We start from the raw sequence: 6,781 nt of genomic DNA on the forward strand, positions 1-6,781 counted from the left end.
AGATTTAAGAAAATATTAATGACTCAAATGCAGGATAATATAAACTGAATAATATATTACAACCAAGTCGGTTTCATCCCAGGAATGCAAGACTGATTTAACATCGGAAAATCAATACAGTTCACCTTTTTAATAGAATATAAATATAATGTTCTCAATTGATGTAAGAAAAGTATTGTAAAACTCCTGTTTGTTTTAAGAATGAAAGGAAATATCCTTGGCCTAAAAAAGGCAAGTAGCCAAAAATAAATAGATAGATATTAAAAACACAAAAATCCCACAAAAATCAAAAAACAAAGCAAAATTCAACACGTATCCCATATACACATACTATACAAAATTTAACTCAAAATTTATCACAGACTTAAATTTAAACATAAATCTACACAATCTCTAGAAAGAAATTTTTTTTAAAGATTTTATTTATTTGTCAGAGAGAGAGAGAGAGAGAGCACAAGCAGAGTTAGTGGCAGGCAGAGGGAGAAGCAGGCTCCCCTGCTGAGCAAGAAGCCCTATGTGGGCTCCATCCCAGGATCCTGGGATCATGACCTGAGCCAAAGGCAGACGCTTAACCAACTGAACCACCCAGGCAGACCAAGATTTTTTTTTTTTTAAATGAATTTTAATAAACAGGGTTTCAAGAAGAAATGACTGAATCTAGGACTGGGGCAAGGAAAAAAACTAAATAAGCCTGAAGCTTATCAAAAAATAAGGACTATGGGGCACCTGGGTGGCTCAGTCGTTAAGCGTCTGCCTTCAGCTCAGGTCATGATACCAGGTTCCTGGGATCGAGCCCCACATTGGGCTCCCTGCTCTGCGGGAAGCCTGCTTCTCCCTCTCCCACTCCCCCTGCTTGTGTTCCCTCTCTTGCTATCTCTCTGTCTCTGTCAAATAAATAAATAAAAATCTTTAAAAAAAAATAAGGACTAAATAAATTAGACAAGCAAATAAATGAATAATGGGGAATGCCAAAAGAGCAAAGGAGTTAGCCTGAAAGAGTTCCCAATGATCAAAACTGAAACATTTGAGCAAAAATATTCATGAGATTGTATTCATATGAATAAATTATTGAATAAATGAGCCAATGGAGGGAAAGAATAAAACTTTCCTACAGAAGAACTTCAAGCAATAAATATATAAAGAAAGAAGGACATAGAAAGTGATCTTCAGAAATCCACTGTAATAATTATTGTATACAAGATTTACAGATGAATGCTAAATTAAGACAAAACTTTAATAAAGAGCAGGGTTTTTTCATAGTTTCAAATTTATCTCCTCCCCAATATATTTATTAATCCCTGTGACTGTTTTAACATATATTTACAAACTCTTTGATATTCTTCTTGCAGTAAGCGGAATTTAACTCCCCTCCCCTTGACTGACAATTGAACTTAGTGACTCCCTTCATTATTCATTTAAATAGAGTATGGAAAAGGAAAAAAAAAAAAGTAATTTTACAGTGGAGAAACCCAGGAGACATCACCTTAACCAAATAATCAAGGTTAACATCATCAGACTGTGTTAATATGTGTCTCTGATATGAAGGTACTTCACCTCTGTGATATTCGAAAATCATGACCCCAATCTAGTCAGGGGAAAAATCAGGCAAACCCAAACTGTGGGACAGTCTACGTAATAACTGACCAGCCTTCTTCAAAAGTTTCAAGGTCATAAAAACAAGGAAAGACTGAAAAATGTTAAAAGCTTGAGATTAAGGGTTTATCTCTTATAAATGTAATATGGTTTCCTGTATAGAAGGTCGTGAAAGAGGAACAACAACAACAAAAAAGGTATAATACCTTTGGGTATTATGGGGGAGGGCGGGCTGATGAAATCTGAATATAGTGTGTAGTTTAACTAATAGTGTTGTGTACCAATATTAATTTCTTAGTTTTGATCACTGTGCCAGGATTAAACAGATACTGACATTAGAAGAAGCTGGCTAAACGATATATAGGAGTTCTTTATACTATCATTACTATTTTTGTATAAATAAATTATTTCAAAATGAAACAAAAGAAATGATGTCTGTTTTCCTGACTCAATGCAAGTGTCAATGCAATCCTATACTTGGTAATGGGAATAATCCCCAAATCAGACTCTCATAGGTGGGATTCTGGGATGGTTTTTATTTATTTCTTGGGTTTTAATTCTGTGCTGATATCCTCAAAGATGGAAAATAAAATGATCATCTAGGTTGGTTTTGATTATCTTACCACCCAAACAAAACCAAAGCACCCTGTATGTTCTGTTTCCTACCTTATACATTAGCTAACCTTTCTCACTTCCTTTGATGTCTGACAGATTATCCTTTCAGTCAGTGCTACAACTAGAGAATGCTTTATTGAGCATTCTCTACCATGCTATATTTATTAGCATATATGTTTGACTGTTCGACAGAACCCAGAAAAACAAGACCTCAACAAGATAAAAGTTTGTTCTTTCTCACATATCAGATATAAGTAGTTAAAGGCTGGGTATTTAAACCACAGGGTCAAGCCAAACCCTTTAACCCTGTTTTCTGCAATACCTAGTCAATTACTCCCATCCGCATGGTACTAGAGAGGCCATCTTACCATGTTCCAATGTTAGTTAGATGGATGAGAAAAAAAGGAGAAATGAGAGCATGCCCATCATCCTTAAGGATATGACACAGACTATGCACAAATCATTCAGCTTGAACATGTCATATTACTCTTCTTGTGTCTATGTGTGGCTGAAAAATAGGGATTTCATTTGGTCCCAGCTAAAATTTCTATTATTATAAGAAGGGGACCATTTCATTCAGTTCAGTAAAAATAACGTCTCCATTTATAATATCTTATATAGTTCATTAATAGTTGTCTTCTTAATAAAACTAGAAATATGTGAGATGGAAGCATATACTATTTTTAATTTTTAATTTTATTGTATTATTTTGTATTCTGTACCCCTATCACTGACACAGTTTCTGGTACATATTATATACTCAATTAATATCCTTAATTTATATCTGTATTATAATTTTACTCTAAAATATATAATTTTACTCTAAATTTTACTTATGTAAAATATTTTATAATCTATTAATATGTTTTCTTTTATTTCATTTCTACAGTTACTTATAATGTTTGGGAGATTTCCATCCCATGTCTGTTTTATAATTGTTGACCAAATGACTGTTGTCTTTTTCTTGGTTTCTAATTGAACACTATTCCAAACAATGCTGTAATAAAAAACATCTTTATAGGCAAATCTTTGTATATGTCTATAATTATTTCTGTATGATTAAACTCCTGGAAGAAAAATTTCTGAGCCAAAAGATTTACACATTTTGGTGTGTTTTGATGTAAAAAGGCAAACTGTCCTTCAGAAATTCTATATATTCATTTATGATGAATTGCCCAGCAATGTTTCAGTGTTCTAACACCTTTGACAATACGAAAACAGCACAGCCTGATGGTTCAAACCAAATCAAATATTTTAAATTTAAATTGGCTTGCTTCTTATTGATCATTTTATGTATTTATTGTATTTTGCCTGTGATACTGCATAAGTAAAATATGGTGATTCAAAGAGAGTAAAACTGACAAACTTCACATCAGGAAAATCAATACTTTGAAAAGCTGCAATCAGAGACACAATGTTTAGGTAAGAGATAGTATTTTATCTTGTTAACTTATTTAAACTATCAGACTGAGAATCCTCAATTTTTGAGAATAAAAACATCTCCATTTTTTTTTTATTCTATTATGTTATTATTTGGGAAGAACACTTCATTTTCTATATACTTTATATTCACATGTTTTCAAATGTGATGAGTCTTCTAAACTGTTATTGTTTCAATAGTACAAAATAAACAATGGTGATTTCTATAATAAATTTACAGTTACTATGGCAAGTTGAATTTTACATTTATTTTTACTATCATGCATGTTAAACAACTTAATACTTTTCCTTAAAATTAGCTTTGCTCAGTGGCAGTATCGTAGCCAATGAAGTTTATCCGAGGCGTGATTATTGCTAATTGAAACTTTTCCTTAAAATTAAAAATATATTTTAAAATTTTAATGCTAAGCAGTCAAAGCATTTGAGAAGTAAACCCACAAAAAGGATACTGGTTTCTTTACCCTACTGGCCATTTTGACAATAAAGATGATTGTTCTACCTTCATTAGTAATCATATATTCATTTATGTGATCATTCAAAAGATATTGATGGAGGCTTTTCTTTAAAAGAAAAAGGCAATTTTATATTCCTCCCCTCTTTTGTAACTCACTGAAAATATAGAAAATTATCAAAAGAAAAAAAATAAAAAAGAAATATCAATTTTCATTAAAACAAGAAAAGAGCCAAGTCACAAATCACAAATGTACAAATGTTGAAAAATGTGTTCTACACATCTAATAGTGACTAATGATGGAAACAAAGAGATCAGCATGTTTTCTCAGTTCGGGGACAGTGAGATAATTGCCACAGTTCTAACTGCTTACATGGTGATAACTTATGTAGAGGAGTTAAAGCTAGAAGCAAATGCCTGGAATGGATTAACAATAATCACAAAGCAACCAGCATTGCTTGATTCATCCATAAATACTGAAAAAATATTAAAAAAAAAAAAAAGGAGGAAGGAGGAGGAAGAGAAGAAAAAGAAAACATGTATAACAAGAACAAGGATGGGGAAAAAAGGCATAAAATTATGACAGAGTAGAAATAAAATCATCATGAAAATTAAACAAATGCTTCTCCTGTACCATAACAAAATTAAGAAATCATTCAGCATGACCTGTTTGAAAAGTTTTAAGAAAAAGATGCAGCTCTGCATTTGATTTCAAAATTACTGAAAGTGGACATGCTACACTCTAACTCCCTTGAACCAAAATAAGAAAATACATTTAATATATATTAAAGACATACAACAAAATCCATACTTATTTTGTAAAAGAAGAAACATTCTTAGAGAGCTTGTGAAACTAATAGAAATCACCAAAGAGCAGAAGCAGTCATGCTCAGGGTGCCTGGGTGGCTCAGTCAAGCAGCTGTCTGCCTTCTGCAGAGATCAGACTTCAAGGTCCTGGGATCAAGCCCCACATCAGGCTCCCTGCTCAGCGGGGAGTCTTCATCTCCCTCTCCCTCTGCCCCTACCCTTGACCCCCCACTCATGCTCTCTCTCTCAAATAAAATCTTAAAAAAAAAAAAAAGGAATAGTTATGCTCAAGAGGGAGATTATAACACAAGATGTCCAAAAGAGCACACTTAAAATGTGGGTGGCAAACTCCAAAGGTAAGCTGCATTTGGAGTTGGAAGAATATAGGAACAAAATGCCAAGGAGGAAATAATCAGATAAGTCAGGATATCATAGCGAGAGCAATCATGGTGGTCAGTTCCTCAGTAATTATAGCAAAGACAATGCAGAATAGCTCAGTGCTTCCCCATTTCACAACTTTATAAGGCATTTCTCTGTGAGCACTCTTTGAAGCACAACTCCAAGATTACAGTACAAACAGCACTTCTTAGAGGTATGAAATTCAGTGACTTTATTTATTTATTTAAAGATTTTATTTATTTATTTGAGAGAGAATGAGATAGAGAGAGAGCATGAGAGGGGGGAGGGTCAGAGGGAGAAGCAGACTCCCTGCCGAGCAGGGAGCCCGATGCGGGACTCGATCCCGGAACTCCAGGATCATGACCTGAGCCGAAGGCAGTCGCTTAACCAACTGAGCCACCCAGGCATCCCAAAATTCAGTGACTTTAAACTGGAATCACTACTTAAGCGTCCGAATCAATGAAAAAGACGAGATTAGGAAGCAAACCTAGAAGAGTTTGGAAATTTCCCATCTCTTGGGTTTTCCATTGTTATTGAAAATAGAACAAGCTAGTGCTTCTCGCCTATAACCTGCATATGCATCACTGGGGAATTTGTTTAAAATGCACATTCTAATTTGGTAGGTCTGGAATAGAGCTTGAGATTCTGCATTTCTATAAAGTTCTGAGAGGATGCTAATGATGGTTTATAGACCATGTTTAGAATACGAAGGGCTACAATTCAAGTATAAATCTCTGATTCTTCTGCTCGCAGTTTATATGCTTATGCAGCATATCTTAACTCCAAAACAAAACTGCTTAAAAAAAAAGAAAAAGAAAATCAGATATTTAAGGAGTAATACCTACATGAAATAATGTAAAACAAGAACCAAAATTAGTAAAACAAAACTTTAAACATGTACAAACAAAAAGGAATGTTATTGCATCTATATTACAAAAAGGAAGCTACATTCTTTAAAATAAAAATAAAAAATTTAAGTAAAATCTTCCATAACTAGATTGCATGAAGTGGAAGAGCAAATAGATAAACTAGAAGAACAAAGAAATTCTTTCACTTCCGAAAGAGTTGGGAATATTGAGACTTGGTGCAGAAAGCTGGAAAGAGTATCACTCCTACCCTAAAGTAGGCAAAATTATAGAAAAACAGCAAAATCCTATCTTGAGACCAAAGGTCTAAGAGCAATATATATTATATGTATGTGTAAATATATATACATATATATATATGTATATGCACATATATACACTTGGATATATGTATATGTATGAATGTATTAGAAATGGATTTTCTATTAACTTGACAAGATAATTAAATGAATAAAAGATAGTTGTTGGGGTGCCTGGGTGGCTCAGTCATTAAGCATCTGCCTTCGGCTCAAGTCATGATCCCAGGGTCCTGGGATCGAGCCCCGCATTGGGCTCCCTGCTCGGTGGGAAGCCTGCTTCTCCCTCTACCACTCCCTCTGCTTGTGTTCTC

At 33.9% G+C, this 6,781-nt stretch overlaps 1 pseudogene; it reads left to right on the plus strand.

Moving 5' to 3' along the window:
* Positions 1–3,945: 3,945 nt before the first annotated feature.
* LOC123326717 lies at positions 3,946–4,057 on the plus strand (annotated as a pseudogene).
* The last annotated feature ends 2,724 nt before the right edge of the window (positions 4,058–6,781 follow it).

The sequence above is a fragment of the Neomonachus schauinslandi genome, chromosome 14 (assembly GCF_002201575.2).
Source record: "Neomonachus schauinslandi chromosome 14, ASM220157v2, whole genome shotgun sequence".
NCBI lineage: Eukaryota > Metazoa > Chordata > Mammalia > Carnivora > Phocidae > Neomonachus > Neomonachus schauinslandi.